This window comes from Haematobia irritans, chromosome 1 (assembly GCF_050003625.1).
Source record: "Haematobia irritans isolate KBUSLIRL chromosome 1, ASM5000362v1, whole genome shotgun sequence".
NCBI classification, from domain to species: domain Eukaryota; kingdom Metazoa; phylum Arthropoda; class Insecta; order Diptera; family Muscidae; genus Haematobia; species Haematobia irritans.
Window position 1 is genome coordinate 49,025,148 of NC_134397.1, and position 20,999 is coordinate 49,046,146.

Sequence of the window (20,999 nt, forward strand, 5' to 3'; positions counted from 1 at the left end):
TTCCCCTTTCTCATTTTACGCTCAGGCTACATGCCATAGCACCTTGGCAGTCAATGCCTCTGGCATTAACTATTATTGGCATTTGCAGTATTTGCCCTCGATCGCTTTTTGCTGCTTGTCAGTATGTTATGGCATGAATTTTGCACAACTATTCTTTTTTGTTTAACCATAATAGCCAATAAATTATTCAAAGATGCAAAAGTCATAACCTTTTTCCCTCCCAAAGACTGCGATTCCTCCCCATGGAGGAGAGCTAGCAGCAATAGCAATGAAGTTAATTGCATCAGCTACGTACGACCACAGCGATTGTAAAACCGCTAAGCGCTAAACAGAACAAAGTCATTACAAATTACAAAGAGGGATATATACCCCAAGTTAAACTGAATACAACAAAACCTGGCCTAAACAATAACCTCGATGGTACTTGGAGTGGTATTACAACACACATTGCTAAGGCATCAAGAGACCAATGGCTTGAAGCATTGTAAGAAAAAAAATAACAAGAACAACCGATACTCTCCCAATGAACAAACAAAAAAAAATAAAACTGGGTAAAACCAGACAAAAAATGAATCTAACTACCAGGTAGGTAGACAGGAATGAAGTAAGTGTTGGCAAAAGAGAGAAAGAAATAACAACAAACAAATAAACATTAAAAAAAATATCTAAATACAGGGACGCATAGGTCAGGTATATGACCATGTATGTACAGTCTTTGGTCACGTGCAATGATACGGTCATTAGATCATGTATTCGGTAGTTAAGACGGTATTGATAGAAATTCATGATTACAAGAGGATCACATGTTTAGAGCATCTGAAGCAATGTAACCCAAGCCCAAGTAAAGGTAAGTTCTGGAGCAGAAGGGACGCGGCAGAAGAAAATACTGGACTTCAGCCACTTTTGGTGTATGTGAGGGTGTCTGATGCGAAAAGGTGCATCCCGAGTAAGATGGAGGGGATAGGGAAGCGAAGCGTCACAATCCTGGCCTCGTTAGGTTTGTAACGACCGCTTTGTCCCGTGGGCTAAGGTATAGCATAGATTATGTATAGTGGCAGCCCACTATTCCAAGCCGAGGGACTTCCTTTTTATAGCCGAATCCGAACCGCGTTTCGCAGTTAACCCACTTAGAGAAGCTTTGAAAAACTCAGAAATGTCGCCAGGAATACTGAGAGGTGTTACTCCACCGCTAAAAAACGACTGCGAGGCGGGCATGCTAACCACTGCATCACTGTGGGTATAGCTCATCGGCCGAGTTCGTCACAGAAATGTTTGGAGTATATCTGTCGCCAAAGCGACATCTTTAGTATTCGCCACATGATCAGCAGAAGTACGAAGGTAGCGTCACAAATTAACCCAAAATTCTAATTTCGCTCAAACCATTTCTACACAAAAAAAATTATGATTCAATCACGAAATTAATTGATCCAATTAATTTTTTAATTGAAATGTCTTCAATCACGAAAATTATAGTATCAATTAAAAAATTAATTGATCCAATTAAAAAATTAATTGATACTGTTAATTTGTGTGATTGATTTTTGTTTCAATTAAAAAATTTGTTGAATCAATTAAATTTTTAATTAAATATTTTTTAAAAATCAATTAAGATTTTAATTGGAAAAATTTTCGTGAAATCTTTTTCTGTGTAGGTGATAAGCTCTCTAATAGAAATAATGTCTTTATGCCACGGGGGCCACCGTGAGGTCATAGTTAGAATGTCCGTCTTGTATGGGTTCAATCCCAGTCTCCGTATTGTGAAATGCTCTTCGAACTCGTCTATAAAAAGGAGCAAAACAGAGAGAATTTCACAACTGTGGTATCACAATGTTCTGAATCAGGCTACATCTGAGCTAACCTAACCTTAGCCAGTGGGGTTAACCAAAGGGACAAGCGACACGTAGTGGAATAATATACAAATCTTCCAGGCATAGGGAAAGACAGGAAAGTCTGGTTCGATCCATCGATTCTTTAGAATGTGGGATACAGCTTTTTTAGATACCGTCAATAGTATCATTAATCCCGACATCAAATTAACCCACAAGCCCACAATTGTGCAGTCTGGACAGAGTCCTTTCATCCTCTATCTAGAGTGTAGGCTGTCCCTACGTTATGGGGACGAGATACTCACGGCCGGAAGGGCAGGGAAAGTGGGCGATGGGATCGTTCGAAAAACACACAGGTCTACAAAGGACTCTTGAGGATGGAACTGGCTACAAAGTTAATCCGGTTCCTGGAGTTAACTTATCGTTTTACCCTGATAATCGATGTGGATGAGAAAATCAGATCAAAATTTTCCAAATTTAAAAATAAAATCAACTTTTCGAAATTTAAGTTTTTCCAAAATTTATAAAAGTCGACTTTCAACTTTTGTAAAAGTATACTTTTCGACTTTTTCCAAAAAAACTACTTTTTACTTATTTGAAAAGGTAGAAAACTTAATTTTTTTCATAATCGAAAATGTCGACTTTAGTTTTTTCAAATTTTAAAAAAGTTGACTAATCAGTCTTTGCATAGGTCAACTATTAGACTTTTTCCAAAAGTGAAACGTCGACTTTTCGAATTTTATATTTGTTTCAAATTTTAAAAGGTCGACTTTTTGACTTTCGAGTATTCTGCCGAAATCGATTTTTTTTTAAATTTGAAAGTGTCAATGGTCGATAAATTTTTTTATAATTTTAGTTTTTAATATTTGAAAAATTCGACTTTTGACTATTACACTTTTACAAAAGTAAACTTTCCACTTTCAGACTTTTTTTTTTCAAATTTTAAAAAGTCGACTTTAGATTTTTTCAAGTCAAATTTTTGACTTTATCAAAATTTTAAAAATTCTGTTCTCCAAATTTTTGATTTTTTCAAATTCAAATTGACTTCTGAGTACTCGACTTTTGCCGAAATCGATTTTTTTTTTCAAAAATTTTGTTTTTAATTTGAAAAAAAGTCGGTTTTGACTATTATAATTTTGCAAGTCAACTTTTCCACTAACAAAATTTCGTCAAAGGTTGTTTTTTTGCATTTTAAATATATGAAAAAGTTGACTTTTCCAGTTTTAGGTTTTTTCAAAAGTCAACTTTTTGAAAACGTCGAACATTTTAACCCATGTTCCGATATCCACTTCAATTCCACTTCCACTATTCACGTCAAATCCACGAACGTGAAAATTTGGTGTTCTTAATTCCACGCTCTTTTTTGAACTTTTCTGTAACCAGTTGGGATGCACAAATCACCCAAAAATTCACTAAGGCGGAAATCAAAATAAGTGGAATCAATAGTTTTATTATAATTTATTATTTTTTTTAATTAAAAATGACGCAGTTTTAATAAAACTCATGTATTAAATATAAAACATTTCAATTTTTCTCGGCGAGTACTTTTTTTAATCGGAAATACACCCAACTTGGACATAATTCAACTTTCACCAAGGCTTTTGCAAGTTAATTGATTTCACGAAAATTCCGGTGAAAGTGGATTGTAGGACACGAAAATCGTGGAATTGATTCACATTCACCTGGAAGTGGATTTGGGAATATGGGCATTAGATTTGTTCAAATTTTGAAAAGGTCAACTTTTGACATTCGAGTATTCGACTGATACCGAAATAGACTTCCCAACTTTTTTAAATTTGAAGACTTTTCGACGGTTAAAATTTTTGAGTTTTTCAAAAGTCCAAATTTGAAAAATTCGAATATTCGACTTCTGATGAAATCACTTTTTTCACTTTTCTCGTCTTTTCGAATTTTATATATATTTAAAAATTTTTTTTTAGATTTTTAAAATTTGAAAAAGTCTGTATTTAACTATTAGACTTTTGCAAAAATCAACTTTTCAACGTTGGATTTATTTCCCTGGTAAAAAAAAGGCGGCACCCATCACTCTAACAGTACCAAAAACTACTGTCACTATATCTGAGACTATTACCGTCTTAAAAAACTTCTTAAAAGTCAAGGCGCATATTGCATGAAATACTGGTTGACTCGGCTGTAAGAAGTGTCCTCTTATAATTGGGCTGCAACAGGATCACACAGAGAAGGAATATGATCAACACCTAGAACAAAATGTTACATATAACATGATTGTCGCAACCATGTTATTTTCTCGGACATTATGTATATGATTTCGACAACCATTTTATGTTTGGAGAGAAAACAAAAATTTTGCGGCAAAACGCTATGCAAAAATAACATTTTGGTCTAGTAGGTGGTGATCATATTCCTTCTGGGCGTGTAATTGAGAAAAGAATACCTTTCGATTATCTACTTCTTCTTTTGGGGTTACTTCCTCACTACAGATTACAAATATCTTAATGTTATTTTATAGCTTTCGGGAAGCTAAGACTTAAGAAGTCTTCAGATCTACTTATCGTTCAGTTATCAATCTCAACCTCCACACAATATCTGATGAAGTATTACACTTTTGACCATGGCTGTATGGCTACTTACAATAATGGGCTTATATCACAACAGACGGAAAACTGGTTATTTACGATAATGTTTTTTTTTTTTTCGTTGGTAAGTTAACAATTTTTTCCACCTCTTCTGTGGCTGTAGCCAAACTCTTTAAGAATCTTCACAAGAAAGAATTAAAAGACAAAAAAAAACAACTACAACTTTGAACGGAAATGTGAATAATCATTGTTGAAATACCATTAACCAAGTATCAAACTGTTTATAATTATTCATGAGATAAATATCAAATAAATGCCGTTTGATTCCAAAAATCCATCCGTTGTCCATTACTATGCCTCACAAACAATCCTGATTTGTTAACATTCTGTAAATGAAAAATTATTTAATAATACCGAAATTCCATTGGGATCTCTGTTAGTCTATGGGTAATAGAGTGTAATAGAAGCGAAGTGTGGTATTCCATTTGGAGGAGGCTATATCTAAAATAATTCTCATGTTGTTAAATTTTAGAATCCAATCACGTACATTTGCAATAAATACGGCCAGTGCCGTATTTCAATTGTCCAAAACACGTTGAAAAAAACAAAAACCCACCCAAAGATAAATAAAAATAACAAAGAAAGAGAAAAACCGGTAGTTTGTAGTGAAAAAAAATAATAATAAATATTATCTTCATTATAACAATTATAATGATATTTCAAAAATGTTATCACAAATATAATGATTAGACTTAACAAAAGCTTGTAAGAAGTGGTTCTTTGTCGCATAAAGAACAATATATCTATAATATTTTTTTATTTTAAATTTTAATTGCATTGGAATAACTGCTCAATTAACAATTAATCGATTTCTATAGAAATCAAATTTTCACAAAATTTTCTACAAAAATAAAATTTTGAAAAATTTTTCTGTAAAAACAAAATGTTAACAAAATTTTCTGTAGATATAAAATTTTCTATAGAAATGAAATTTTCACAAAATTTTCTATAAAAATACAATTTTTGAAAAAATATTCTATAGAAATAAAATTTGAACAACATTTTAAAATTTTGACAAAATTTTCTATAGAAATTAAATTTAGACAAAATTTTCTATAGAAATAAAATTTTGACAAAATTTTCTATAGCAATAAAATTCTGACCAAATTTTCTATAGAAATAAAAATTTGACAAAATGTCCTATACAAATGAACTGTTGACAAAATTTCATTTAGAAATACAAATTTTTGACACAATTTTCTATAGAAATAAATTTTTCACAAAATTTTCTATAGAAATAAAATTTGGAAATTTCTTTCAAAATAACATTGTTTTTAAATTGGGTAGATATATTTGCTAGGATTCATGCATAATCACGAAATGAAAATCCATACCAACGCACGAAAAACTTACACTCATAAGTAGAGTGTAAAAGTATCCGAACCTCTATGAGATATGGGGATATAATTTCCATTTAAGGAAATTATATTGAATATAGAAATAAAATTTTGAGAAAATTGTCTATAGAAATAAAATTTTGATACAATTTTCTATAGAAAAAAAAAAATTTGAAAAAAATTGTATAGAAATAAAATTTTGACAAATTTTTTTATAGAATTAAAATGTTGACAAAATTTTCTGTAGAAATAAAATTTTGACAAAATTTTCTATAGCACTAAAATTCTGACCAAATTTTCTATAGAAATAAAATTTTGACAAAATTTCCTTTAGAAATAAAATTTTGACAAAATTTCCTTTAGAAATACAAATTTTCACAAAATTTTCTATAGAAATAACGTTTTTACAAAATTTACTATGGAAAAACATGTTTGACAAATTTTTCTATGGAAATAAAATGTTGACAAAATTTGCTATAGAAATTACATTTTGATAAAATTTTATATAGAAATAAAATTTTGACAAAATTTCTATAGAACTAAAATTTTGACAAAATTTTAGTTCTATAGAAATAAAAATTTTTACAAAATTTTCTATAGAAATAAAATTTTTGACAAAATTTTCTATAGAAATAAATTTTTACAAAATTTTCTATAGAAATAAAATGTTGAGAAAATTTACTATAGAAATAAAATGTTGAGAAAATTGTCTATAGAAATAAAATTTTCAGAAAATTTTGTATAGAAATAAAATTTTGAGAAAATTTTCTATACAAATAAATGTTGACAAAGTTTTCAATAGAAATAAAATTTTGACAACATTTTCTATAGGTATAAAATGTTGACAAAATTTTCTATAGAAATAAAATGTTGACAAAATTTTCTATACAAATAAATGTTGACAAAGTTTTCAATAGAAATAAAATTTTGACAAAATTTTCTATAGAAAAAAATTTTTAAAAAATTGTATAGAAATAAAATTTGGACAAAATTTTTTATAGAAATAAAATGTTGACAAAATTTTCTATAAAAATGAAATTTTTACAAAATTTTCTATAGAAATGAAATTTTGACAAAACTAAAATTTGTCAATATTTTTTATAGAAATAAAATTTTAAAAACATTTTCTTTAGAAATAAAATTTTGGCAAAATTTTCTATAGAAATAAAATTTTGAGAAAATTTTCTATACACAGAAAAAATGTCCGTAGTTAAACTAACGTTAAATTAAACTTATTTTTATTGCAAAAAAAAATAATTGTTTGAAGTTAAATTATATTATTTTTTGCGAAATTTTCCACAGCCCAATGAAAATTTCGTTATTTTAAGTATGTCTCAAACATTTTAAGAACTAAACGTGAGTATAAAGTTCAATGACCGTACACATAAGTTCAATATGAACTAAAGCAAATGAAAATTTTCGTACGATTCCCAAAAATAGTAAGAATGAGCTACTGTATGGTTAAAATGGTCTTGAGTTGGCGCCAATGATTTTCTTCTTTAATTTAGTTAATTTCTTCTACTATGAGAAGGTGTAATTTCAAGAACTGCAGTTAAATAGTGTTGTACTTTCATTACATTTTCCTGGTTTTAACAACCCTTTATGGAAATCTCAAAATGTGGAGTAAAATTTAGTTCAATTTTCGTACGAGTTAGTTTATTCTTCCTATAAAACAGTTTACTTTTTTTCGGTGTAGAAATAAAATTTCTATAGAAATTTTAGTAGCTTAACCAACAGAGGAAAATAATTTTTGTCAAATTTATTTGGGCAAAGCCCTATAGACTGCAAGATGGTTGGATGGACGCACGATTCGGAATTAACAAATTTGGAGAAAAATTTCTATAGAAATAAAATTTTGAGAAAATTGTCTATAAAAATAAATTTTTTACAAAATTTTCTATAGTAATAAAAAGTTTTAAAGACTCACACTTACGAGCAGAGTTTAAAAGTATCCGAACCGCTATGAGATATGAAGCTTTTAAGGAAACTATATTGAATGACGGTTATATTTCATTTATATTTGAATGAAACTTAATGACATACTCACGACCAGAAGAAACACTAACGTACATAAATGTCGCGAATAAGGGTTAAAAACGTTCCCTGGCGAGCATAATGCAGTAATCGGCGTTATTGGTATTCCGTTATTTCAGGCTTACTTAGACTATTTAGTCCATTGTGACACGTGGTGAATATTTCGCTTCAGCGTGATTCTGTTCGTGAACATTATTTATTACTCACCTAACTTTACTTTCAGATAACTTTTCAGTGATTAAAAAAGAACCCTCTAATTGCCTGAGAGATTCTTATTTTTTCATATGACTCTCTATCTTAAGTAGATTTCTGTATAAAATTTTGAATTCGAATTTATTTTCCCACACACATTTCAAATCTCAATATTAATGACTTTTGCAATTAGTCTTCTCTAAACTTCTCATTAGAAAATCCGAAAAAAGAAAAATAATTGAAATCCCAAAAATTTTCAAATAGTCTTTGGTTGTGGCCAACATATGCAGGGTTTATGGAAATTAAAAACTAATCACCATCACCTAACAATCCACATTAAAAAAAGTTATTTTAATTTAAGGTCAAAGAAAAACTCTCCATCGTTAGAAAATAGAAAATACATTCCTTAAATAAATCTTAATAAGTCTGACTAATTTTTTCCCATCTCCTCCAAAAAGCCACTCATAAACATTATTAAAGTTGGAAGAATGACTAATCAACTCCCTCCATTAGGAACAAAAAACTAACTCATAATTAGCATCAAAAAACAAACAGATTCTAAAACATACAAAAAAAAAACATTTAATCTTTTCTTAATGTTGAAAGTCACATCCACTCCATCCATCTAAACAATTAAAATAAAAATTCTAGAAATCGCCTTAGTATTTATAATTGTTAGAGTGTAAGAACCACGAATAGACCAAGGAAAACATAATTCAGTTAATGAAATATAGTGAATATGCGAAAAAAAACACCGAATAAAAAAACATAAAACAATGACAAAATATCTATAAAAAAAACCTAGCTTCGATGTTGAAAGTCGTTTTGCCACTTTTTTTGAAATCGCGTTTTTTCACTGTGGTCTCGTTCACTGTTGACTTAATTGCTCTGTTTTTCCTTTCAGCGTTTGAGTTTTCGCATAAACAATTTGCTATTTTTTTCAAAGTTGGGGAAACAAAACATAGATGTGCCTTAATTAAATAAAAAAAATCGCGAACGAACTTTGGTGTATGGTGTAAAATGAACAATACAGCAACATTCACTTAACTTGGTCATAATGGTAAATGTTGTAAGCCCAACAAAAAAAATCATAAAATATGGTGACTAATTACTGAATTAGGTTAAATTGTAACACAATTAGAGATTTGACCGCAATCGTTTTATTTGTATGCAATAAATGACAATTTTTGCTACCACATTTGAAAATGCCTTTAGGGTATTGTCACTACTGGACAAGTAATTGGAAGCATTCAACACCGATTTCTTTGTCACTACTAAATTACTAATTGATGATTATTTTGCAAAAATGTCCATAGAAATAAAATTTTGACAAAATTTTCTATAGAGATGAAATTTTAGCATAATTTTCTATAGAGATAAAATTTTAGCAAAATTTTCCATAGAGATAAAATTTTGGCAAAACTTTTTATATAAATAAAATTTTAGCAAAATTTTTCTATAGAAATAAAATTTTGACAAAATTTTCTAAAGAGATAAAATTTTGGCAAAAATTACTATAGAGATAAAATTTTGACAAAATTTTCTATAAAGAACACAATTTTGTCACAATTTTCTATAGAGATAAAATTTTGACAAAATTTTTGATAGAAATAAAATTTTGTCACAATTTTCTATAGAGATAAAATGTTGACAAAATTTTCTATAGAAATAAAATTTTACCAAAATTTTCTTTAGAGATAAAATTTTGCTAAAATTTTCTACAGAGATAAAATTTTGCCAAGATTTTCTATAAAGAACAAAATTTTGTCACAATTTTCTATAGAAATAAAATTTTGACAAAATTCTCTATAGAAATAAAATTTTGACAAAATTTTCTTTAGATATAAAATTTTGCAAAATTTTCTATATAAATAAAATTTTGACAAAGTTTTCTATAAAGAACAAAACTTTGTCACAATTTTCTAAGAGATAAAATGTTGACAAAATTTTCAATGGAAATAAAATCTTGGCAAAATTTTCTTTAGAGATAAAATTTTGACAAAATTTTCTATAGAAATAATATTTGGAAAAAATTTTCTACAGAAATAAAAATTTGCCAAATTTTTCTGTCAAGAAAAAATTTTTTCCAAAATTTTCTATAAAGAACAAAATTTGGTCACAATTTTCTAAGAGATACAATTTTGACAAAATTTTCTATAGAAATGAAAGTTTGACAAAATTTTCTGTAGAAATAAAATTTTGCCAAAATTTCCTTTAGAGATACAATTTTGACAAAATTTTCTATAGAAATAAAATTTTGTCAAAATTTTCTACAGAGATAAAATTTTGCCAAAATTTTCTAAAAAGAACAAAATTTTGTCACAATTTCCTAAGAGATAAAATTTTGACAAAATTTTCGATAGAAATAAAATTTTGACAAAATTTTCCGTTGAAATAAAATTTAGCCAAAATTTCCTTTACAGATAAAATTTTGACAAAATTTTCTATAGAAATAAAAATTTTGCAAAGATTTTCTACAGAGATAAAATTTTGACAAAATTTTCTACAGAGATAAAATTTTGTCAAAATTTTCTATAAAAATAAAATTTTGTCAAAATTTTCTATAAAAATAAAATTTTGTCAAAATTTTCTACAGAAATAAAATTTTGCCAAAATTTTCTACAGAGATAAAATTTTGCCAAAACTTTCTACAGAAACATTTTCTATACAAACAAAATTTTGTAAAATATTTGTGAAAAAATTTTCTATAGAACTACAATTTTGCCAAAAGAAAAATATATAGAGATAAAATTTTGCAACATTTTTGATAGAGATTTTGAAAAAAAAGTTTCTACAGATATACAGTTTTTGAAAAAATATAGCGAGAGGATTTTGCCAAATTTTTCCATAGAGATAACATTTTACCAAAATTTTATATAGAATTAACATTTTCCAAAATTTTGTATAGAACTTAAATGTTGTCCAAAATTTTCTATAGAAATAAATTTTCGCCAAAATTTTCTGTAGATATAAAAATTTTGCCAAAATTTTCTATAGAGATAAAAATTTTCCAAAATGTTCTCTTGAGATAAAATTTTTCCAAAATTTTCTATTGGGATAAAATTTTGCCAACATTTTTTATAGAGATAAAATTTTGCCAAAATTTTCTATATAGATAAAAATTTGGCAATTTTTCTATAGAGATAAAATTTTGGCAAAATTTTTTATAGAGATAAAATTTTGGCAAAATTGTCTATAGAAATAATATTTTCAAAAATATTCTACAGTGGGAGAAATAGTCATATTTAATAATATTCCCCTTTCAAGTTTTAGTATTTACTATTCTGGGTCATTCAATTCATTCAAATGGATTTTTCCTGTTACAAATCTAATTTTCTTAAATTTTGTGGTGATACTGTTTCAAAATATAACCATTACAAATTTGACCACTACTGTAGATGCACGAATTTTTTGCGCAAAAAAATGAATGAATATGCTTAACGTTACCATACAAATGTATAACGGCCATTCATTGCAAAAAATTTTTTGGTATTTTAGTTTTTGTTTTATTATTTATTTATGTTAAAATGAAACGGAAAACCTTTACCTCATTTAGTTGTTTATGATGAGTTATTGTTGATTTTTAAAGTTTTTCGAAGGTTTCTTTTTTTTATTCACACTGTTGTTTTGCTGAATTATTTGCTTGATGTTTGATGGATGCTATACTTCGTATCACTGTTGCAAAATCCAAGTTTTGTGGTTAATTTGTTAATATTGGGAATATATTTGAACGCTTTTCATTTGTATGCTCTCTCGTACTTCTCCTCTCTTTTTCTTTCTCACACATACCATCACTCACAATCACTGATGCAAGGGATACTTATGGCATTAACAGAGTTTATATCTGTGTGTCTATTGCTATAATAGATTTAAAAAAAATTTTGATTTAAATCGGTGATTTTTTATATTTTGTGGTACCGGTTCATAAGATTCCAAAAAGTTCCGTATTTAATTATGTTAATAGCGTATAAATAGAGAGATAAACAAATATATTATGGATATTTTTAAATATCGAGTATTTTTCTCATGTTGCGGAAATTATTTTATTGTAGTTGCTATAGTTGTTGTTATTGCAAAAAAAACGTATCACTTTCAATAAAGCATGCTATAAAACAGGCCCAAACTAGTTAGCCAGCCAAACTAGCTAGCCATAATAAAGGCAAACATTCACACCGCAAATTGGCAAAGATGCATGGATTTTTTGTATATCATCAATAGCAATATTTCAATAACTTTCGTTAGCTCTATTATTTATTTTATTTTTATTATTTTCTAAAACAAAATTTCTTTTTATTTATAAACATTTCTGTAAATTCTTTTTGTAATTTTTTTTCTCGTATTTTTACACTCACTCTTTATTTTAAACATTTAATAATAAACAATAACAAAAAAAAAGAAACTAATAAAAACTTGTTTTTCCCTTTTAACACACTACGAAAACAATACAACACCACCTCCTCTGTGATGATCGGATTTTTTTTTTTATTTTTTGCCGAATCCGTCATTTATGTTTCGATCGACCCAATGTATTTAACGGCTCGACATCAACAAAAACAAAAAAGAAGCAAAGAATTTAAATCACTCACATATAACGCGACCACGTACAGAATACACCGTGCCATACGACCAACCTGTTTCAAAGTTGTTACTCGAATGTGAAGAAATTCCATTTGACATGGCTCGCTTGCCGCCCAATAAGCCCAATAAACTCACGTTACTGTAGTAATAGCCAGAAACTCTTTTGTTCACTAAAGAGTGTTTAAGAGAGTATGGGAGAATGATGAAACAAAGAGAATTAGTTGGGCCTTAGTGAAGCTGTGAATTCATATATCTTTCTCACATGCTGTATTATTAACATCGCATATGCATAATGTGCACACACTCACATGTATATCCCCAATAACTTGTTTTGGGGCTTGCTTTGATTTCTTCTACCCAACACATAGCAAACGCCTACACCCACTCATATATTATTTGTTATTGTTTTTCTTTTTCTACTGAGTGTAGCACTCCTGCAGAGAACCATCATCGCTCAACTAAGTGCATTATTTTATTTTTCATATTGATCAGTGTAATTGGAATGATGGTATTTTCAATAAATAAATACAGGGTAACTCAAAAAATATTCGCATTAATACACTGACATAGAAAGCTTCGTTATATTAACTAAATGTGTTATTAAAATTGAGTCAAATAGTTCATACTATTAATAAAAATTGTCAATGAAAATGTGTGTAAAGCTCTTATGGAGCGATGGGAGAGTAACAGCAATAAGAAGACTGTAAAGTGACTCTCTGGCTAAAGCCAATTTAACTCTATTTTAGTTCAGGAAAATGGAAAATTATCAGCCTGTTTCTGTATATCGAACGAGCTCTTTCGATCGACTGAAATGGAAACAAACAGCTGAACTTATAACCAGAAATCACCTGTTTCTATGTATTTAAATCGATCAGTTTAGGAAAACTTTGTAAATTTTACTAAAGTTTCAACTTTTTTTAATTCCTTCAAGACATGAAATTTTATTTAACAAAAATAATTATATTAAATAAATTATCTTGGATTTGTCGAAAACTGCTTAGAGAAAAATTTCCAAAATTAACTTAGAATTTGTGTCCTGATGGGTTCACTTCTCTTAGTTTCGATATAATTGAAGTAAATTATTTACCCAGAGAATAATTCGTGTTTCAATCACGAAAATAATAATATCAATCACAAAATTAATTAGAAATAAGAAATATACTTGATTAAAAAATTAATTGATTTCTTCCGGCACTTTCAATTAATTTGCTTAGTTAGTTCAATTAAAAATTGAATTGATTTTGATGGAAAAACTCAATAAATTTTTTAATTGAGGCAATCAATTATTTTTTCTTTATTTATTTATAAATATTTTTCATATAGATGAAATAATTTTCTTGCAATTTTACAAGAGTTTATACTTTCTTAAGTGTTTTCCGATTATAAACAATAGTAGGATTTTTCTTCATATTTGAATCAAAATTTAATAGCATGAAACTAATTATTTCCGAATAAAATTTTCAATATTTTTTTAGAAATATATGTATTTTTTAAATTAAAATATTAATTGAAATAATTAATATTCTTTTTTTAAATTTTCTAATTAAATAAACCAAAAATTGTTTTTAATTACAGCAAAAATTATTTGATTTTCATATTATTACAATTCCAATACAAGCTTATTGGACAAGAAAATTATGGAATTGGTATTATTAAGATATTGGAAAATGCCAGATACCAATCTCCACAAGCCGGACTAAACACATGTTTCATCGTTGGCCAAGCCGAATTTCCATAGTGATGATAAAATTTTGAGAAAATATTCTATAGAAATAAAATTTTGATAAAATATTCTATAGAACTAAAATTTTGACAACATTTTCTATAGAAATAAAATTTTGAAAAACTATAAAAATAAAATTTTGACAACACTTTCTATAGAAATAAAATTTTGAGAATGTGCAGAAATTTTCTACAGATATAAAATTTTAACAAAATTTTATATTGAAATAAAACTACGACAAAATCTTCTATAGAAATTAAATTTTGACAATATTTTCAATAGAAATTAAATTTTGACAAAATTTTCTTCAGAAATAAAATTTTGACAACAATTTCTTTAAAAATACAATTTTGACAAAATATTCTATAAAAATAAAATTTTGACAACATTTTCTATAGGAATAAAATTTTGTCAACATATTCTATAGAAATAAAATTTTGACAAAATTTCCTATAGAAATAAAATTATGATAAAATTTGCTATAGAAATACAATTTTAATAAAATTTTCTATATTTTAACAAAATTGTCTATAAAAATAAAATATTGAAACAATACATCCAACAAAATTTTCTATAGGAATAAAATTTTGAGAATGTGCAAAAATTTTCTACAGATATAAAATTTTGACACATTTTTCTATTGAAATAAAACTACGACAAAATCGTCTATAGAAATAAAATTTTGACAAAATATTCTATAACAATAAAATTTTGACAACATTTTCTATAGAAATAAAATTTTAACAAAATTTCCTATAGAAATAAAATTATGATAAAATTAGCTATAGAAATAAAATTTTAATAAACTTTTCTATATTTTAATAAAATTGTCTATAAAAATAAAATATTGAAACAATACATCCGACAAAATTTTCGGTAGAAATAAAATGTTGGCAAAATTTTCTATAGGAATAAAATTTTGACAAAATTTTTGACAAAGTTTTCTATAGAAATTAAATTTTGACAACATTTTCTTTAAAAGTAAAATTTTGACAAAATTATCTATAGAAATAACATTTTGATAAAATTTTCAATAGAAATACAATTTTGATAAAATTTTATATAGAAATAAAAATTTTGACAAAATATTTTATAGAAATAAAATGTTGACAAAATTTTTTATAGAAATAAATTTTTGACAAAAATTTTGACAACTTTATCAAAAATTTTGTCAAAAAAAAGTTTTCTATAAAAATACAATTTTAACAAAACTTTCTATAGAAATAGAATTTTGACAAAATTTTCTGTAGAAATAAAAGTTTGACAAAAATTTCTATAGAAATAATATATAAATAAAATTATATAAATAATAAAATTAAAATTAATTTAAAATTAAAATTATATAAATAAAATTTTGACAAAATTTTCTATAGAAATTAAATTTTGCAAAATTTTCTACAGAAATAAAATTTTGACAACATTTTCTTTAAAAGTAAAATTTTGACAAAATTATCTATAGAAATAAAATTTTGATAAAATTTTCAATAGAAATAAAATTTTGAAAAAAATTTATATAGAAATAACAATTTTGACAAAATATTCTATAGAAACAAAATTTTCTATAGAAATTAAATTTTGACAACATTTTCGTTAAAAGTAAAATTTTGACAAAATTATCTATAGAAATAACATTTTGATAAAATTTTCAATAGAAATAAAATTTTGATAAAATTTTATATAGAAATAAAAATTTTGAAAAAATATTTTATAGAAATAAAATGTTGACAACATTTTTTATAGAAATAAATTTTTGACAAAAATTTTGACACCTTTATCAAAAATTTTGACAAAATTTTAGAAATAGAATTTTGACAAAATTTTCTGTAGAAATAAAAGTTTGACAAAAATTTCTATAGAAATAAAATTTTGACAAAATTTTCTGTAGAAATAAAATTTTGAGAATGTGCAAAAATTTTCTACAGATATAAAATTTTGACAAATTTTTCTATTAAAATAAAACTACGACAAAACCTTCTATATAAATAAAATTTTGACAAAATTTTCTATAGAAATTAAATTTTGACAAAATTTTCTACAGAAATAAAATTTTGACATTTTCTTTAAAAGTAAAATTATCTATAGAAATAAAATTTTGATAAAATTTTCAATAGAAATAAAATTTTGAAAAAAATTTATATAGAAATAACAATTTTGACAAAATATTCTATAGAAATAAAATTTTGACAACATTTGCTATAGAAATAAAATTTTGGAAACATTTTCTATGGAAATAAAATTTTGAAAAAATTTCCTATAGAAATAAAATTATAATAAAATATGCTTTAGAAATAAAATTTTGATAAAATTTTAACAAAATTATCTATAAAAATAAAATATTGAAACAATTTTCTATAGAAACCATCCAACAAAATTTTCTATAGAAATAAAATTTTTAACAAAGTTTGCCATAGAAATAAAATTTTGACAAAATTTTCTATAGAAATAACATTTTTGACAAAATAAGATTTTTTTTTAAAACGTTCCACAAATTTTGGAAGATTATTTTTGGCTTGAATGGCAACCGTGTTCCATATCCATTTTAAATCTAAGACTATATTAGGATCTTTATTATTTATTTCGTTTATTTGTGTGAATATGGAATAGAATAGATGAAATAGATGATATATAATTTTCCCTTATTTGTTGGTGAACAAAGAGGAGTGGTATTTGAGTGAAATAAGCATAGTTGCATGTAAAATGTTATAAGGATATTAATTATGTTGGAATAGGGTTAATAACATTGAGATTCATATCCATTCTATTATTTATGTTGGGTGTGGAATGAGAAATTCGTAAATGGACATAAAAGGGTAACAACCTGCAGAAGCATAGGAAGCTTATATGCAAAAGCTTAAGGACCCATCCTAGATTTTTTGATTAAAATATACTTATGATATTTGTTTGTATTTAATTTAGATGTCTTTGACATGAAATGTTATGCGTGAAAAATATTTATTCAATTCTGACCTATACCATTTTATTGTCATGTTGTGTGAATAAAATATAATCAATTCTTTAATCATTCATGAATCATGTGGTCCTTTTTTATCCTGTAAGCAAAATTATTACCATTATTTAAGGCTTTATACATTTTTCGATCTTTCTTTTAAATCATAAAAATTGAATTTTTGAATTCCCATTATAAATACTGCACAGTGAACTTTATTCACATTTTTGTTAATCGAAATTCCTTACTATGTGTCATGATTCATTTTCATAGACCGCTCTTATCGGACTGACCTCCTATCTAAACAAAAGCTGCAAGCTCAAATGCTGTAACACCAATTTCAAATAAGCTAACACCTATTCAGACATTCATCTTTTATATAGGGTGCTATCGTACTCGTATGATGCGTTTTATGATTTAAATTAATCATTTTTTGATATATGATCTTGAAAATCGTTTTCTTCTCTCAAAAATAATTCTCTTTTTTTACTTTTGCTTCTCTCCCAGACATCCGGTCAATAAATTGTATTTGCTTTACAGCAGCAAATACAAAAGAAAAACCTGTTTGCCCTCTGTAAATATTTGAAGCCCAGACGGCCAGATTGAATTGGTTTCGTTGAGACAGAGATCGAACAAACACCGTATGGCAAACACTCACCATGCAGCCATTCAGTCAGTCAATCATTGGATAGAGTAAATAAAGCTATTGATCAAAATGTCTGTTTTACGCATTTCAACACTTCAAAGATTTGCAATAAATTACAGATGTTATTTTTTCTCTCTACCAATACCATTTTTTTTAACCACAAAGAATGATAAAGAGATGCCAAATGATAAAGAGCATTTTAGGGGAGAAACCAATAGTGAATATTATCGACACATTGATCTTGTATAAGTGCATATTGAAGAGAAATCCTATTGTAAGAGTATGAAAATGTTAAGAGAGCAGAGAGCTAATATGATGATTTTATAAAGAGATATAATAACAAATGATGCGACAAGCAGTACAATCAGGGCGATTTATCGACATTTTGACGATTTTTTACTAAAAAAATAACAAACGCTGATTTTCCGATTTTTGCCTCAAAATGACGATATTAGCTCGAGCAAAAGAGAGTTTTTGCTAAAAATTTCATATATGTAGGAGCTATACCACATTTTACATCTACAGTATTAAAGGGTGGTTAAATTGTAAGGGCCGATGTTGAATGTAAACCACACCTAAACGCCAAGTTTTTTTCCGAATTTTATTTGACATTTCTCTATTTCAGACTTACTCAATTCGAACCATGGAGAGATACACAATCCAACAACGTGTTAAATGGTTCCAAGAAATGGCAACAATGGATGATCAATTTCCAAAGAAAATCATCTTCAGTGATGAGGCACATTTTCACCTCAGTGGATTCGTCAATAAACAGAATTGCCGCATTTGGGCGAATGAGAATCCAAGAGTGATTGTCGAAAAACCAATGCACCCACAAAGAGTGACTGTTTGGTGCGGTTTATGGGCTGGAGGCATCATCGGGCCGTATTTTTTCCAAAATGAGGCCGGTCAGGCAGTTACTATGAATAGTGTTCACTATCGTGAGATGATAACGAACTTTTTATGGCCCGAATTAGAAGATGTGGATGTGGACGATATGTGGTTTCAGCAGGACGATATGTGGTTGCCACACAGCTAACGAAACAATGGCTCTTTTGCGCAACAAATTCAATGGCCGTGTTATCTCACGTAATGGCGATGTCAATTGGCCACCAAGATCATGTGATTTGACACGGTTGGACTTTTTTCTTTGGGGTTATTTGAAAAGGTGTACGTCGATAAGCCAGCAACAATTAAAGAGCTAAAGGATGAGATAATTCGGCACATTAACGGCATAGAACCTCCATTATGCCTCAGCGTCATCGAAAATTTGGACCATCGGATGAAGGTGTGCCACCGAGGTCGCGGCGCCCATTTGGCCGATATTTTGTTCCATACATAATTGAGTAATACCAATATATCATAATAAAATAAAATTACAATAATTTCCTAAGTAGTTTGTGTTTTATTCAAAATCAACATCGGCCCTTGAAATTTTAACCACCCTTTAGTATAACGGTTGTCACTCGTGCCAAAAATAATCCACCAAAATTTGAAGACAATTTTACCAAAAATCTACCAAAAAACAAATTGATGATGTTGATCAAATTTTTGTGGTTAGTATATTAACAAAAATGTTTTATTCCAAACAAACGTTTTATATTGAATTTATAGAAAATTTCGTAAAAATTTTATTTCTATAGCAAATTTTGTCAAAATTTTATTTCTTTTGAAAATGTTGTCAAAATGTTATTTCTATAGAGAATTTTCTTAAAATTTTATTTCTATAGAAAATTTTGTTAAAATTTTATTTCTATAGAAAATTTTGTCAACATTTTATTTCTATAGAAAATTTGGTCAAAATTTTATTTCTATGGAAGTTTTGTCAAAATTTTATTTCTAAGGAAATTTTGTCAAAATTTTATTTCTATGGAACATTTTGTTAAAATTTTATTTCTATAGAAAATTTTGTCAAAATTTTATTTCTATAGCAAATTTTGTCAAAATTTTATTTCTATAGAAATTTTTTTAAAAAGTCACTAAAAAAGCAATTTGGTGCTTTATGGAAATCAAAAAGTACCTAATAAGCATCACTGGTGAAAATGCACCCCAACATATTCATATAGAGACCAAACTCCTCGCTACGGGAAGACGTAATTAAATATCGTTAATCCCCTAGATTACATTAAAACCACTATCATTACACCAGGAAAATCAGGTCGAATTTCGCTATCTAAAGGTCCAGAATTATAAGTAAGAGAATCTAGATCAAGCAACATATCAGAACTTGATTCATCAGGCTACTCTGGTGAATCACTGCATTCACTACTAACTACAATGCTAATCCTATTCTTGTAACTTCTCATATAAGTTTCGGGAAGATACAGTCTACTAAGATCATGCAAGGAGGCTGCCTTGACTCCTAATTACTTATTCGGAATTTATAGGTGCGTGACGTATGTCTGAGATGTAACCAAGGCCCTCATGGCTGACGTTTCTTTTGCAAGCATTGTTAAATGTCCTCCACAGATCTATAACTCACTAACTACACCCAGAGAAGGAAACATTTTTGCACCAAAAGTGTTATTTTCCTATCCAAAAATAATATTTTGCTCTAAGAGGTGATCATATTCCTTCTCTGCGTATAATTTATCTCTAGATACAACAATAACTGTTCGAACTTAACCTTAAAAGAATCAAAATGTGATGATAAGCGGGATTAGAAGAAGAGAATTGGGGCAACCACCTAGAAAATTCCGATTTTGAATAAGGGCAGATGTGATCGAAGTTTTGGAAATGCGCAGGCCTTAAACGTTTAGAAAACATCTGATTTTTTTTTGTTGGAGCGTAATATCCGTAGGATTCAAATTAAGCGAATGCCTACTGGAACCCATTGCCGAGTACCTCCAGTTCGTGGTTCACCAGGCAGAAGGCTAAGGCAAACCTTCCATGGGCATTAGTCAAGAGGTTCCACAGGTGGTAAATGTTGCCGTTCGGCAATTAAATCATCGTTCATCTCTTATGAAATTCCAGATTTTTGGAAAATAGGGAAGGTTATCACCTAGAATATCGGAAATACTGAGATTCTGCAATTGGCCGGTTATTGTTCTGTTTCTTGTGACGAAAATTATGGAAGCAATTCTTCTACCATTCTTGTA

General features: G+C 27.5%; 1 protein-coding gene across 3 annotated transcripts in view; it reads right to left on the reverse strand.

Annotated features, from left to right (window-relative positions):
• Positions 1-12,652, reverse strand: part of LOC142220837 (uncharacterized) — a 103,752-nt gene extending 91,100 nt beyond the window's left edge. The window contains exons 1-2 of one of the 3 annotated variants that reach the window (XM_075290204.1): positions 12,594-12,652; positions 11,555-11,865 (exon numbers count right to left, since the gene is read on the reverse strand). The gene's annotated coding sequence lies outside the window, so the exon portion shown is untranslated. Of the gene's footprint in view, positions 1-11,554; positions 12,285-12,359 lie in introns of those variants that run through there. The other 2 variants (XM_075290206.1, XM_075290205.1) reach the window with 2 other exon arrangements.
• Between the last annotated feature and the right edge of the window lie 8,347 nt (positions 12,653-20,999).